The sequence below is a fragment of the Vigna umbellata genome, chromosome 9, assembly GCF_029865625.1.
Source record: "Vigna umbellata cultivar VRB3 chromosome 9, Vumbellata_1.0, whole genome shotgun sequence".
Lineage (NCBI taxonomy): Eukaryota > Viridiplantae > Streptophyta > Magnoliopsida > Fabales > Fabaceae > Vigna > Vigna umbellata.
Genome location: NC_142173.1, coordinates 874,190 through 891,206, shown reverse-complemented (window position 1 = coordinate 891,206; position 17,017 = coordinate 874,190). Strand labels below are relative to the sequence as shown.

General features: G+C 35.7%; 1 pseudogene; it reads right to left on the bottom strand.

The window, feature by feature from the left end:
* Nucleotides 1-15,459: 15,459 nt before the first annotated feature.
* Nucleotides 15,460-16,107, bottom strand: LOC148192266 (uncharacterized; annotated as a pseudogene).
* Nucleotides 16,108-17,017: the final 910 nt, after the last annotated feature.

The window sequence follows — 17,017 nt, the reverse complement described above, 5'->3', positions numbered from 1 at the left end:
TCATAGTCGGCGGTAAGTGTTTCCCGTTTTATGTAATTTATTTATTATATGTATTTTTTCTAACAACTTGTTTTATTCATTACAGACTAACAGGAAAAAGTGGATGACATTACCAGACATTGGTTATGCAATTGCTAAAAGATATAATGTCATCTTAGTGTGTATGTCACTATCACAAAATTATACTATCTTCCCACTATGTTCTACACCACCTTCTGATATAACTCAACATCACTTAATTTGTATAGGACACGTTCATGGATGTCATTTCGTGCAGGTAATTGTATAATTTTGTGCTTTCATTTTAAATTTACTTATGACTCAATTAGCTATTGTAATTTGTATAATGCAAGTTAAGGTACAAAAGGGTTGTCCTTTGCCCATGGTGAATATCATCTCTTCAACCCATTATTATCCTAAGGCACGAGCGTGGTCATCTATTTATACTAATAGGATGCAAACATTTGCACAGTTGATGGGCATAACGAAATCTTATATTGTGCCTCGTGATATTTATATTATGTCTTAAGATATGTAAAAATTCACTATTACTTGTTAATTAAGTACTTATTCATTTACTTTTAAATCGTATAAATCTCGTATAATCTCTATAAACAATAAAATAACATGTAAATGAAAATGAAATCGTTAATAAAAAGTGAAAGCGATATCACTATTCGTTGGATTCTTAAACGGATGAAATGAAATGAAGAAACGAAATAGAAATTGATAGTCCTAATACAAAGTGAAACAATGAAACACAAAGTCCTATCAATTAGACTTTGACTGTCTACCACGTACATGCCTCTAACCTCTCCTACTCGGGGAATATTCCTCAATGTCCTCATTAGCAATCTGAAGCCAGTCTACCATCGTCTGATGTGCAAGAGTTTCCTCGGTCACATGACGACACGATAGCATGGACTGTAACATTCTTGCCATTCGCCTAAATTTGGCATGCATTATAATTATGTCTAACAATTAAATAAACAAGGTGAATAAAATTTAATGATATAAGTAATGAAAAATAACATACTAGGGCACCAAATGGTGAAGGTGGAGACGGTCTACGATGGAGTCGCGCCACTTGTGGAACATCGGGGCATTGTGTAAGCATAAGAGTCGATCGCGCATCATCTGCAGCAGCAATAATACAAGGATGCAAAACCCTCCTTAAACACTTAATGTACCATCAATATAGTCAGAAGGGGATGTTGCATGTCTGACATTACTCACAACGTGAGCTCTAAAGTGCAACCAGGCATGATCAATGGCAACTATATATGCATCTAGAACGACAATGGGTGATCGTGAAATGTTATGCTAAAACCCAAATTACCTCAGCATACGCTTAGGAAAATGACGACTAAGGGTGTCACCAATCCGAATCCATCAAGAATACATACAAATGCCGAAGAATGGTCAAATGCCTCGATGTCCCTCATACGGATGTCATACAACTCCACTGTATGTCAAGGCATCCAACTGTGACCGAATCTCCTCGAGAGTGATCATGCAGTTAATCAAAGTAGATTCTTAATCAAATGTAAGACATTTCTAGATTATTCACATTAAATTCAACCAAAGTACATTCTCAATCAAATTCCATTGTGTTTAATCATGTCTATTCTTAATTCTCCTAACCAAATTAAAAGCTAATTAATCAAAGTAAATTCTCAATTAATTATAGTTGAAATTATTATGGTTATAATTAATGGACCTTGTTTCTCAACACCAAGAGGGGGTGAATTGGTGTTTTATCAAAACATGCACTTTTTAAATCTTTTTCGCAAATATGAATGATCTTGAAATCCTTCTTGTGCAGTAAGCAAATATATATGCAATGAAATTTGAAATGTAAAGAGATAAGGAGAGAAAATCAAACACAATTTTTATCCTGGTTCGCCACAATGCCTACATCCAATCACCCTCCCAATTAACCTTAGATTGGAGAGTATTTCACTATAATGATCATAGCATTACAACCAAGGCTTTATAGAGCATACTCAAATGTAAACACCTTACAAACTCTCAATCAAATATAGAACAAAATACACCTGCAAACACAAAACCCCTTGTTCCTGTTGTAGAAACCCTTTGAGAATCCCCTCTTAGAGTCAAGAGCTCCTCACTCTTCTTCCTGATGCATACGTCTAGGGAAACAACAACATAAAGATTGCAAAATCTTCTCCTGATAAAAAAAGATGCACCTTCAGTCATGCTAATGTGATAAGCCAATACAGTCTAGTCAATTGCCTCTCAAGAATTCCTCAAGATTCTTCAAATTCCTCAAGAGTGCCTCATCCATACACTTATTCACCACTTACTTCTAACACGATCCATTACTACTTCTTCTTTCCTAAGGTAAGGAACGTATGATTTTTCTTCTTTTCTCATTTGATAATGACTAAAAACAAGGAAAATAGTCTTAAGTCTTAAAGGGTTTTCCAATGGATTAATATTAGGACAAGCTTATTTGGCCAAGTAGCTAAAACAAGAAATGCCTCAATCATATCAAATCATGCATATCTAAGTTGCACAACATAGCATCAAGTTAAATATTAGAGTATCAACAAAACATGGACAAATCACTCAAGAAAAATAGTCATGACACATGGTGGTCCATCCTTTTCTTTTGGCCCAAAACTCACAAGGTTCAAATTTCTTTCACAAAAGATTTAATCAAGAAATTCTCAAGCCAACTCAATTAGCAAATCAAAGAAGCAATCCACTCATATCAACATGACTCATTTTTTTTCTCTTGAATTCATGATCATCCCAATTACTGATTCAAACTTTCAAATCCATTGCAAATATTATTTAAAAAAAACAGAATAGGGAACAAATTAAATTGTTTTCCCACACCCTGACACTTAAACCATGCATTGTCCTCAATATATGCCTTACGTAGAATGCAAAGAGGAAGTATGAGGGTACTTACCTCCTTCATGGTGAAATGAGTGTGGAAGTGGTCAAATTCACCCCATCCATCGTCTTGTTCAAAATGTCTTGATTTTTATTGAATGTTCACAGACGATGGCCATTAACTTTGAAGATTCTGTCAGAAGAATCTTCCTTGATTTCCACTGTTCCATAGGGAAATACTTGTGTTACAATGAATGGGCCTTCCCATTTGTAGCGTAATTTACCACTCATAGGCCTCATCCTAGACTTGTACAATAACACCTGTAAATACTCAATTTCGTCCGGATAGTTAAAAAATATCTAGAGTTAAGAAGAGGTAATAAAATAAAATAAACGGGCAAAGATAATTTTGATACGAAGTCTAAAAAAATGATTTTATTCCGTTTTCCTTTTTCTATTATTTTTATCTTCGATTTTTGCTTTGTTTCGTTTTCATTTATTTTCTCTCCTGTTTATATTTTTTTTTATTTTATTTTATTTTATTTTTTTACTTCATTTTATTTGGTTTTATGTTATTTTGTTTTGTTTTATCTCATTTCTTTGTTTTATCTTTATTTTATGTTATTCCATTTTGCTTTATGTTTATTTTATGTATTTTACTTTTATATTTTTTATTTTATTTTGTTGTTTTCCTTTTAATTTGTTTTTTATTTTTTATTTTTATTTTTTAAATTCAAGAAAATGTTACTTTTTATATAAAAATTTGCACTGCAATGCTGACATAAAAAAGGAAGTCAACTTTGTTCCCTCCTCCTGAAGCCATCGGTTGCGGTGTTCGAGCATATAGAGAATGCTTAGAATATGTTTACACGGTGGCAGCGTGAAAAAGGTATTTATTTTTCTTGCTGAAAATTCTTAAAGCAGCAACAACCGCCATACATGGAAGGGGAAAGAGTTTTGAACGAGTATCTGCCAACTGCAAAGTGGAAACATGAAGAAAGAAAAGAGACAAAAGAAAATCCCGCGCCAGAGGATATCCCAGAGTTGCCATGAAGCAGTACAACTGGAAGGAGTGTGCGGTGGTTTTGAAAAGGGAGGGACTATCACATTGGAGAAGGAGGATCACTGATCATCACCACTTAGAGAACGAGAGACCTCAGACCAGAAAAAAAAAGAGAGCGTAAATTGCCTTCACCTTCACTGTGAACTTTGGTGCCCAGTCAACTTAACTTTTCGGTGCCTGGAAGATCATTTTGGTAACCAAAAGTGAAGTTCCATAGAAGAGATCAAAAGGAACTAGAACCTAACCAAAAGGAGAAGCTTCTTGAAGCTGTGAAGGTAAGTTTTCGTATACCTAAACTCTTTGGTCATGCTCATCTATATGTTCATAGATATGATTTCCTTATGCATGCTGAGAGATGAATGAAATGGTGTTCAATCAATGTATACGGTTGTATTCGCTTTCCTCTGTTAATCAAAACTGCACCCAAAATGTAGTTTCAACAAGATTCAAGATTCATCAGTAACAATAGAATATAGGTGTGTTTTCCCTCAACACAAAAACTTCAGTATCCATTTACTTGCACCCAAAAAACACGTAAATAAAAAGCAAACGAAAACTGCAAAGATGTTTTCATACCAGCTCTCATGAGAAAATAGAAAAGAGAAGTAGTTTTTCTCTCTAATAGACCATGCGCATGTCTGCCATAGCTGCCTTCCATCTCAAGATCATCTTTCACCTGTAGTAAACACAGTGAACAGACCAAATCATGAATCCCATGCCATTAGGTTCGGAGCTTGTCTTTTGGATCGCCTTATCGTTTGCCATATCCATTGCATTCAAACAAAGGTGCCAGATTAGCCATTTCGGACCTTAGCATTAGCTCAACATTCTTAGGATCCATGACTTCAACATCAAGTACCAAAATTCCTCTTAGCTTCTGCCTGTAACACCAAGTACTTCCCCCAAGGGCACTCAAGAATTCATTTCTTCTTTTCCTCTGATCCTGAAGTGGACTCGGTATCTCGGCTTTTCTGCTTCGTACCTCTATCATCTTATTCCCCAAATCACAGCTGTTAGTGTTTGCTGCCACCGTTCACCGGAGTGGGTCTGCTCCTTGTAAACTCCATGCCAGGGAAAAACTTGCGGTGGAGGAGCTAGAGGGTTTCCCTCTAACGCAGTAAGAGAAAGGAAGAGAAGAGGTGGCCGAATGTAGCTCTGGTGACGCTTGGAGTCGCCGATGACGCCATGGCTCGCGACGGCCGACTTCGGTGGAGACAGTGGCGGCGACGTTGCAGGGTGAAAGGCGAATTCCTCCCTCGCACGCGAAAAAGGAAGAGGGGAAGAGCTGGAGCGACAGCCGGCGATGGTCTCGACGGTGGGCGGAGAAGCTTGGCGCGACAACCAGTGGGGTTTATGGCGGCGATCGGCACACTGGTGGCGTCCTAGTTTGCGGCTAGCGGTGGCTAGTGTCGTTCTCAGACCGAAGGAAATTCTCCTCTATCGCACAAAAAGGGTGCAAGAGAGAAGATCTGACGTCGCGGCCAACGGGGCCCTGGTGGCGTTTGGGGTCGCCGGTGACATCATGGACCAGGCGGAGGGCCTCTTCGCGGTGGCCGTTTGGACGGCGGCTGAGGCAGAGTGAGTGGTGAGTGCCTCTAGGGTTTCTCGTCCATGGGGAGAAACTTGAGTCTCTGGGTGCATCCGTGTTTGAAATGAGTTGGGATATGAGAACCCCTAGGGGTTTTCCAGATCTGAGAAGCGAAAAAGGGCTTGGGCCTGATCCAGCTTACAAAAACATAAAACATTTTCTCTCCTATGTGCACCTCCATTTCTCACCCTTACACCCCTACATCCATTCCCTGCCTTGGGCTCAGGCCCGTTCTGTTCCTAAAAAACAAAAAAAACGAATTTCTTTTCTATGCCCCCTTATTCTCATTTTCGCACCTTTCTTCGCCTGGGCTTTGGCCTAGTTCGTTTTTTTGTTTAGGCACCCTTGTTTCTTATTTAGCACCTCCGCACCCCTTTTTATTAACTTATTATTTTACTTTTATTTTATTTTATCCTTTTACTTTTAACTTTATTTTCATTATTTATTTATTTATCCTTTTATTTTATTTTTATTTTTTATTTTTTTTTTCTTTTTTTTTCTTTTGTTTCCATTTTAAATATTTATCTACTTTTTAAATGCACTTTTATAAGAAATGATAAAAAAAATATTTTAAAGGTTTAGGCACATGTGTGATTGCACGCATCGTCCTTGTGCTAAAACTTTTTCTTCTTCTCTTCTAAAAAATAATAAAAATGTTTTTAAGGTTTAAGCACATGTGTGATCGCACGCATCGTCCTTGTGTAAAAACCTTTTCTTCTTCTCTTCTAAAAAATAATAAAAATATTTTAAAGGTTTAGGCACATGTGTGATCGTACGCATCGTCCTTGTGTTAGAACTTTTTCTTCTTCTCTTCTAAAAAAAATAATAATAAAAATGTTTTTAAGGTTTAAGCACATGTGTGATCGCACGCATCGTCCTTGTGTAAAAACCTTTTCTTCTTCTCTTCTAAAAAATAATAAAGATATTTTAAAGGTTTAGGCACATGTGTGATCGTACACATCGTCCTTGTGTTAGAACCTTTTCTTCTTCTCTTTCAAAAAAATAATAATAAAAATATTTTAAAGGTTTAGGCACATGTGTGATCGCACGCATCGTCCCTGTGTTAGAACCTTTTCTTCTTTCTTAAATAATAATAATAAATTTTTTTTGAAAGGTTTAGGCACATGTGTGATCGTTCGCATCGTCCTTGCGCTAAAATATCTTTTCTCCTTCTCACATAAAAATACCAAAATATAAAGCATTCACATCCTCAAAACAACAATCAACCTTTCAGAAAGAACTACGTAACCCTGATTTCTCATTCTGAATGAGAATACGTAGGAGCAAGGTCAATCCTTGTCGGACCCAAAAAACTAAAAAATATATTTTGTTTCTTTAGAGTTTTATTGTAGGGGATAGTTAAACATTTTGAAAAACTACATCACATTCGCGTATTTAGTTAAAGGTACTGCCTTCGAGCAGGCGTTGTAGGGTGTTAATACGTTCCCTACGCGTAACTGACTCCCGAACCAAGAATCTCATTTTCGTAGACCTGACCTTATCATTTTATGGTTTTTCAGTAGTTTTCCAGAATAAACTATGGTGGCGACTCCAAATCTCTTTCCGAAACTCGTTTCTTTTTTTGATCGTTGTCCTGTCGCGATTCCGGTTGCGACAACACCTTTTGACCTATGTTGAAATCCTTTTTGGTCACAAGCTTTTAGTCATGGAATTTCTTGATTTTCTCTTTGTAGAACTTGGTGTTTTCATAGGCTGAGTCTAATCTCCTATAGTTCTTGCAATTGGAGCTTTCTCTCTTTCCCTGCTCCATCCATGTCCTAGTTACAAGCTTTCACAGCCTAATAGGTCCAGTGTTGAATCTCCATGGGTAGATGGCAAGCCTTTCCAAAAACAACCCTGAAAGGTAACATGCCTATTAATGCTTTGTAGGTCGCTCGATGTGCCCAAAGTGCATCATCCAATCTTGCGGCCCAATCCTTCCCATTTGGCTTCACCAACTTTCGCAATATCTTCTTGATCTCTCTATTAGAGACCTCAGATTGTCTATTAGTTTGGGGTGATATGGTGTAGCAATGCGACACGTCACCCCATACTTTTTCAACATATTCTCTAACAACTTATTGCAAAAGTGGGTCCTCTGATCACTAACGATGGCTCGTGGTATCCCAAACCTACAGAAATTGTTAGACTTAACAAAACTCATAACAACTCGAGCATCATTAGTCCTTGTAGCTATTGCTTCCACCCACTTGGAAACATAATCTATAGCAAGTAAAATATAAGTAAACCCAGAAGAGGAAGGAAATGGATCCATGAAGTCAATACCCCAAATATCAAATACCTCACAATATAATATGTGTTGTTGAGGCATATCTTTTGGTGATGGATCTGGATGCCCTTTGACATTGCTCACAATTTTCATATAACCTCCGTGCATCTTTAAAAATGCTAGGCTAATATAATTCACAATCCAACACCTTCCTACCTGTCCTTTGCATGCCATAGTGTCCTCCAAAAGGTTATGAAATAAAAAATTCAAGCATATAAGGTATCTCTATGATAGGAACACACCTCCTTATAACTTGGTGATAACGATTGAAAATACTGTTATCTGTAATGCAATTTTGATATTAAATCAACCATTTTTTACTTAGAAGTTTGCTTGAACTCATGTTTTTAGTTTAGTTTTGTGAATAAGTAATTAGAGGTTATACCTAATGATTTTATCACTAAATTCCCTTAATTTTGTAGGTTATCGGTATGTTTTGGAAGAGGAGCAAAAGTATCAAAGAGACGGAACTCAAGAGAGACAACAAAAGCAAACAAAATAGCAAAAAGAGAGAATTTTGCAGTCGCTGAGCGCCAATTTGTATCGTTGAGCGGTGGAAGTTCAGAAAAGTAGAGCTGAGCGCCAGACATCAAGTGCCGCACACCGCTTGGCTGCCCTCTAAGGGGCCCTGAGTGCCAGTACTCTCGTAAGCTTGCCCGGGCGCCCTTAGCTGGGGCGCTGAGCGCCAACAACGTTGGCCCATGATCCAATTTTGATCTATTTAAGGACTTGCATGCCCTAGGATTGGTATCTCTTGATGGCTTGAGAACAAAAATACATGTTTCGCCCCTTTGGAGGTAGATTTGGGGATGTAGGAACTCTCCTCTTCAGTTTCTAGGGTTTTTCTATCTTTTCCATTCCATTGTACACATAGTTTCTTCATGACGATGGAGAACTAAACTCATTTGTTGTTGGGGAAGATGTAACCTCTAAACATTCATGTATTTGAATATGATTTAAACATTTAATGCTTCTTTCATTGAATGTTAGTGATTTTCATCTATTCTTAATGCTTGTTATGTTTTGTCCATTTATGACTTGATGTTGGATTTATTTAAGTATTGGGAAATATCTTATGAATCATGATCTGGAGGATTTCACCCAAAGGGAATATTTCCTAGGGATAGGGATATGACGTTTGGTTGTCTTAAGCTTCTTTTCTTAATGGGAAATTAATTATTAGGATTTTCAAGGGATTGTTGTCTAATAATCAAGACTAGGCTTTTTACGCCGAGACATCACGTTCTAAGTAATTTAGAAAGTGACATTAGCATTCCAATGAAAAAGATGAATTCTAATATGCATGAAAATGAAGTAGGTGAAATCTAATCCCAACAACATTATCATCTCATATTATCAACCTCATCCATTCATTCTTGTGTCAAGCCTCAATTGATCAATTTGCATTCATATTTACTTTTGTTGCATTTGCATTTAAAAACCAACAAAATATCTTTTCAGTCTTAATTAGCTAAGTAATTACACAATTGTTAAGTAAACACGAGTCTCTTGGGAACGTTACTTGGTCTTACCAATTTATATTACTTGATACGATTTGTTACACTTGCTAATATGTTAACACTTGGTCACTACCAATGCGCCATAAGAATGGCTTGTCCCATACATAGTACTTCGCATCACCTTTTCAGTTTGGCCTTCTTAGATTTGGAGAAAGATGGAGGAATAATTGAAACAACCAAGTAGTTAACAATGTTAGCAAACCAAGGTTCAGGATACATATCTTTTACAATAGTCAATGCTAGTAAGATTTCATCAGGAAAATCATTCTGGATAGGAATTTCATCATCTTCTTTTTCAATCCTACTAAGATGGTCTACTAGTAGATTATGAGCTCCACTTTTGTCCTGCATCTCAATGTCAAACTCTTGGAGCAATAACATCCATCTGATCAACCTTGGTTTGGAATCTGCTTTATTTAGAAGGAATTTTAATGGAGCATGATTTGTATAAACAATTACCTTGGATCTAAGTATGTACGATCCAAATTTATCTAAGGCAAATAAAACAGCTAGTAATTTCTTCTCAGTTTTGGTATAATTTGCCTGTGCAGTAGCCAATGTCCAGGAAGCATAGTATATCACATGTGGTAACTTCCCATCTCTTTGTGCAAGTATCGCTCGTACTGTAAAGTTTGATGCATCACACATAAACTCAAATGGCAATGTCCAATCAGGTGGTTGAATGATAGGAGTGGTAGTGAGTGCCCTTTTCAAGGAATCAAAAGAAACTTTTCACCTCTCTCCAAAGTCAAATGGTATGTTCTTCTGAAGTAAGTTGTAGAGAGGATTAACTATCTTTCTAAAGTCCTATATAAATCTCCTATAAAACCCTGCATGTCCAAGAAAAGATCGAACCTCTCGTACAGAAGAGGGGTAAGGCAATTGTGAAATAACATCAATTTTAGCAAGGTCAACAGATATACCATTCCTGGAAACAACATGACCCAAAACTATACCTTGTTCCACCATAAAATGATAATTTCCAAAATTCAAGACAAGGTTAGTTTCCTTACATCTTTGCAAAAGTCTTGCAAGGTTAGTTAAACAATTATCAAATGATGAACCATACACACTGAAATCATCCATAAAAACCTCAATACAATGCTCGAATAAGTCTGTAAAAATACTCAGCATACATCGTTGAAATGTACCAAGAGCATTATAAAGGCCAAATGGAATTTTCCGATAAGAATATGTGTGAAAAGGACAAGTAAAGGTAGTCTTATGTTGGTCCTCCGGGGCTATACAAATTTGAAAATACCCGAAGAATCCATCTAGAAAGAAATAATGTGACTTACCTACCAAGCAGTCTAGCATTTGATCAATGAATGGCAAAGGAAAGTGGTCCTTTCGAGTGACTTGGTTCGATCTCCTATAGTCAATACAAACCCTCCAACTCTTATGAATATGAGTAGGAATCAATTCATCCTTCTCGTTCTTAACCACTGTGATTCCAAATTTCTTGGGAACTACATTTATAGGGCTCACCCAAGTGCTATCAGAAATGGGATATATAATACCTGTTTGTAGCAACTTGGTGACCTCTTCCTTTACAACCTCCATCAGTTGAGGATTTAGTCTTCTTTGAGGTTGTCTCATTGGTTTAACATCCTCCTCCAAAAGTATTCTCTGCATACAAAAAGAAGGGCTAATACCAGGAATATCTGCCAAAGTCCAACCTATTGCTTTCTTATGATCTCTAAGAACCTATAATAGTTATTTTTCCTGCTCATCAGTAAGTAGTGTAGATATAATAACATGGAGTTTCCCATCCTTCTCAAGATAAGCATATTTCAAATGGGATGGTAAAGGTTTCAACTCCAAAACAGGTGATTGTACCACAGATGGCAACATTTTACTGCCTAAGGTAATCTCAACCACCTCAACATCACACTCGGATGCCACAGAGGTATCATCTATTAACATCACGTCCTCAATATCACCTACTTTACAACTTTCTTCATCGTCTATAGTTAGGCATGACATATTTGAAAAAGAAAAATCCAAAGATGGAGAAAAAGTTGAAAAAATGTCTAAGAAACTAAAAGAAAAATTGTGTAAACATCACTTAATAAATCAATACAAAACAGAGAATTCTCTTCCATTGGGTGTTTCATGGCTTCCAATATGTTAAAATGCATCTTCTCGTCTCATATCTCCATGGTCATTGTTCCTGCATGAACATCTATCTTTGTTTGTGTTGTCATCATGAAAGGTCTTCCCAAGATGATAGTTGATGACTTGATTCCTTCCTTATCCTTCATATCCAAGATGTAGAAATCTGCAGGAAAAATTAACTTGTCTACTCGGTCAAGGATGTCCTCAAGCACACCTGCAAGGTTAACTATGCTACGGTTGGCCAGTTGAATGACCAAACCAATAGTCTTAAGAGGTCATAGAGATAGAGAAATAAACACTGATAAAGGAATTACATTTATAGAAGCTCCTAAATCTAACATGGCATTGTCAAACCTTGAACTTCCAATAACATAAGGAACAAAAAGCATACCTGGATCCTTGCATTTATGTGGTATCTCGATATGTTTCTATTTGTGCACATTTCTTTCAAAAACTTGGCGTATTTAGGGATTTTCTTAACATTATCTATCAAGGAAATGTTGATATCCACTTTTTTGAAAGTATTTAAGATCTCTTGGTCTAATTCCTCCATGTTTTTTTTTTCTCGGCTTCAACCGGTTTGGATATGTTGACCAAACATTAAAGCAGGCAGTTTATCTGACTCTTTAGCCTCTAACTTATCAATCCTCTGAGTCAATTCTGTAATTGATTTCTTCATTTCTGAATTTTGCTCAACTATCATCTTCATAAAATCTTGTACTGACATTTCAGGTTGGAATTGTTGCCTTTGCTGAGGTGGAACATAAGGTTGTTTGTGTTAGTGATATGGTTTATTGCCTCCAAACATGTTTGCAACAAAAGCTTGACATGGTTCCTCCATAGTAGTTTCTGTTATACTAAGACATTCCTCAATATAATGTCTTGTTGAAGAGAAAATTCCACACACTTTAGCAACTTGTGGATTTGAAGTTTTAATCAACCTCACAATTTCATCGAGCTTTTTCTCTAGTTCGTCTATTCTTTTATTTATCATCTTTACTAAACTAATTTTCATCTCATGAACTCCTTTTAACAGGGTCACTGAATGTGCTCTTGTTTCAAACTGCTGGATATATGCTTCCTTTCACTCTATTAGATATATAGCGTCTTCCGGTGATCTGTCTAAGAAGGATCCTCCGCTTGCAGCATTTGCCCATGACCTATCGGTTGAACTTAAGCCTTCATAAAAGTTAAAATGAAATCTTCTATTTGAAACTGAGGGCAGAAATTCTAAAGAGAGTGAAACAAGAACAAAGATGTTGCTAATAATAAGAATAACTAAAGGCTACAAAATAACTCAAACTAAATTAAATGTATGTGCATTAAAAAAAACAATTAAAATTAAAAATAAGAATCAAAATACTAATCGTATTCCCTGACAATGGCGCCAAATTTGATACGCTATCGTTGAAGCTATCACATTAATACTACTTTTCAAGGCAACTTCAGTATTGCCAAGTCAATAATCAAGAAAGTAGGTAGGGTTAAAGTAACCCTGAGTCATCTCCCAACGAATACGGAATTGCTTTTCAATATTTGAATCTTATGAATGCAATGCTAAAAAATAAAAGTGAGAAACTATGGTAATAGAATTAATGTTTGAAGAATGTTTGAAGAACAAAGTGGAAACATAAAAAAATTATGATGAATAGGCTAATTTCACTGCTTTTCCAAGATAGATTCATCATCGATTACCACAAATCATTGTTCAATTGATTATTGTTCAAGTTTCAAATTAATTAAAGTACATTCTTAATTAATTTGTGGGCGATCGTGCAGTTAACCAAAGTAGCTTCTCAATCAAATGCAAGACCTTTCTAGATTATTCACAATGAATTCAATCAAAGTACATTCTCAATCAAATTCTATTGTGTATAATCGTGTCTATTCTTAAATCTCCTAACCAAATTAAAAGCTAATTAATGAAAGTAAATTCTTAATTAATTATAGTTGAAATTATTACCACCAATCAAAGTACGTTCTCAATTGATAGCAAAAACTCGTTTAATCATATGAAAGTTCCTAAATTTAATCAAAGTAGATTCTCAATCAAACCTAGAAACCCTTAAACTCATATGATTAATATGCATGTAGATTCAAACACCTTATGATGCAAAAATCATTGCTTTTAATATGATTGAAAGATGAAAGACATAGAAAGAGAGCAACTCAAATCAATAATCAAAAGAAACAATTGCATTAATTCAACTTAACCTCAGAATCCATAATGAAATTACAATGGAATAGCCCTAGAAGATTAACCCTCCATGAATACAATGAAACACATGATAAAATAAAAGTGAGAGGAGTGGTGGATGCTTGCTTCTAGTGGAGGAGTCTAAGAATGAATGAGTTGTGTGTTTTTGCCTCCCCTGGGTTTCTTTATATAGGCTTGATTGGGTTTGGACTCTGAATCTTCTATTGATAAGATATTTTATCTTATATCTAATATCTTCCAAATATTCAACATATTTAATCGATTTTTGAAAATATTTGATAATATTTTTTCTAGATTCAAAAAGATTTGGCAAATATTATCTTTTGATATTTATTGATATAGTTAAATAAGGTAATTATTTAACAATATCAAATAAAATATCTTAAGATATATTTTCTCCAAATTATCTTTTAAAATATCTAACAGATTTAAACTTGCCCAAAATTACAATTCAACCTTTTTTAATTTATTAAAAATTGCACAGAAGTCTAGAAATTTCCTCTAATTGCACTTTAGCCTTTTCTTTCTTTTCAAAATTGCAATTCAAACTTTAATTCCAACTACATCAACAAATATTAGACTCCCCAAAATAATTTATGCAACTAAAATCATATTTTAAGCCTCTTTAATTCCCAAACCCAATAAAGCCAATCATTCAAAATCTTATTCAAATCAATCATTTAAGCACAATTATCCCATTAAAATTTTGAAATTAAATCTAAAATGTGGGCATAAATATGCACTCATCAGTTTCCAATGGTGCAAGGGATGGTGAAGCTCCCCAGATCTTTCAATTTTGGAGGGAGAGTCTTCTGCATGATGGCACTGCAATTTTCGTGCACTTCAATTGTTTCCTCATCTAAATACTTCTTCTTGTTGAGGATTTGCTTCATGTACTTCGCATAGGCGGGAATTTGTTGCATTGTTTCGGTCAAGGGCCTGGTGATCTCAAGTTGGTTGAATATTTGCTTAAACTGGGTCAATTGCCTCTCCTTCTCTTTATTAGAGGTGCTTTTGGATAAGGCAAGTGTTTTACAATTTCTTTTTCTTTTTGCTTTATCTCTTTTTCTTTGCCTTTATTTTCTTCTTCTCCTTCAACAATCACTTCTTCTACTTCTTTTTCTTCTTGATTCTCTTCTTTTTCCCTCTTTTTTCTTTTCTTTTTCTTCTTCTTTTCTCCCAACCTCTTTTGCAATTCTAGTGAATATGACATTACACTTTTCCTTAGGGTTGGCTTGAGTATTAGTAGAAAATTGTCCACCTTGTTGGTTTGCCAATTGCTTAGCTAATTGACCAACTTGCACTTCCAAATTCTTTATGGATTCATCAGTATTTTCTGGTTTTGGATGGACTGTTGCTTGAACATTTGCAATGTTTCTTCTAGTTTTGAAGTCCGATCAATCTGATATGGATAATGTTGAGCAGGTTGATACAGATTTCTACTACTAGCAGCTTATTGAGCTTGCCTGCACCCTTTATTGGAAGGATTAGGAAAAAGGTTGTTGAAGAAATTTTGTCTTCCTTGGTTTCCCATATATTGATTTCTTTAGATTGAAAACTACTAGGAATTTGATAATGGCCATTAGGATGGTTATCTTTACATAAATCGCACCTCATTACCTGATGATTCGGTTGAGAATGAGCTTGCATTGCTTGCAACTGTTGAGGTAGCTTGGCCATATGTTGAGTCAGGAGCTCCATTTGTTGAGTGAGAAGTTTGTTCTGTGCTAGTAGTGCATCTTGAGCACTAAGTTCATAAACTCCTCTCTTTTGTGCTTGTGTTCTCTCATGTTGACTCTACATGTCAATGGAAGCCATATTTTCAATAACAGCAATGGCTTTATCAAAAGTTTTGAATAGAACTGAACCACCAAAGGATGCATCGAGTATCATCTTTGTATGAGGTTGAAAACCATTGCAGAAGGTTTGCACTTGCATTTCTAGGCCAAATCCATGATTGAGACACTTTCTAAATAAAGCTTTAAATATTTCCTAGGCTTCACATAATGGTTCATCCACTCCTTAGACGAAAGTAGAAATTGCAACCTTTATTTCTATGCTTTTTGATGGTGGAAAGAAGCGAGCCAAAAATTTGTGTTCCATATCCTCCCAGCTAGTTAGACTTTGATTAGGTTGTGACTGAAGCTAGGCCTTTGCTTTGCCACTCAAAGAAAATGGAAATAGTCTCATGTACAACGCTTCTTCCTCCTCTCCCATTACACCGACAGAACCACATAATTCGTAGAAAGTGAGTAGATGAGCATGAAGTTCTTCATTGTCCAGGCCAGAAAATTGATTTGAATTGATGAGTTGGAGTAGAGTAGGTTTCCTTTTTACCAACTTGTCACTCATAATGGGCTTCACAATGCTTGAGAAATTTCTCGGGCTTGTGTAAGTAATAGAGTCCCCTATGGTTCTCCTTAGAGGTGATCCATTGCTATCCATTTCGTTCACTAAAGAAGTATCAAGAAGCTCACTGTTTTGATTGTTGGAAGAAGATGAAGATTCAAGGGTAGTTTGTTGACTTATAGCTCATCGTCTCCTTGTGTCACTATTGGTTCTACGAGCTATTTTCTCGATCGCAAGATCGACAAGCAGTGGTTCTGATGACACAATCCTCTTTGTACAGATATTTCCCTGCATACACTAAAGAATAACCAAACTCGAGCCACAAGTTAGCCCAAAAATATAGAGATAGTAATTATAATGAAACAGAAAATTAAACACAAAAGAATAGAGTCTAAATTGGTTAAAAATCACACAAAAGTCTAGTTTTAAACACGGGTCCCCAACAGTGGCGTCGAAAACTTGTTGAGACTTTGGCAAGTGTACCAATTTGTATCAAGTAATAAACCGGTAAAACCGGATATCGTTTCAAAAGAGACTCGTGTCATCAAACAATTGTATAATTTCTAACTTAGACTAAAGAATGATTCCATAATTTAGATTTTAATGCAATTAAGATAAATATAAGACAAGAATAGTAAAAGTGAACTTTGGTAACTCAAACACTTAGGAAAGGAAAGATTAGAAATTATATGAAATTATATTATTGGAGTATGATCACCTACTTCACTCTTATGCATGACAATTCACTTCCTCTTCATTAATAAGCCAATGTCAATCTACGAATTTACTCAAACATAATCCCTTGGTAGAGAGAGCCTAGACTTCCTTATTAGACTTCAATCCTTTGGAAAACCTAACAATTATTTTCGTATTAAGAGTTGAGATTAACGACAACCAAAGATCATAGTTCTATTCCTAGATACAAGTTTCTTTAGGTGTTTAATCCAGTTCCATACTCACAATATTTTATAATATTAAGCAAACCCTAAAATCATGTCATGGTTGA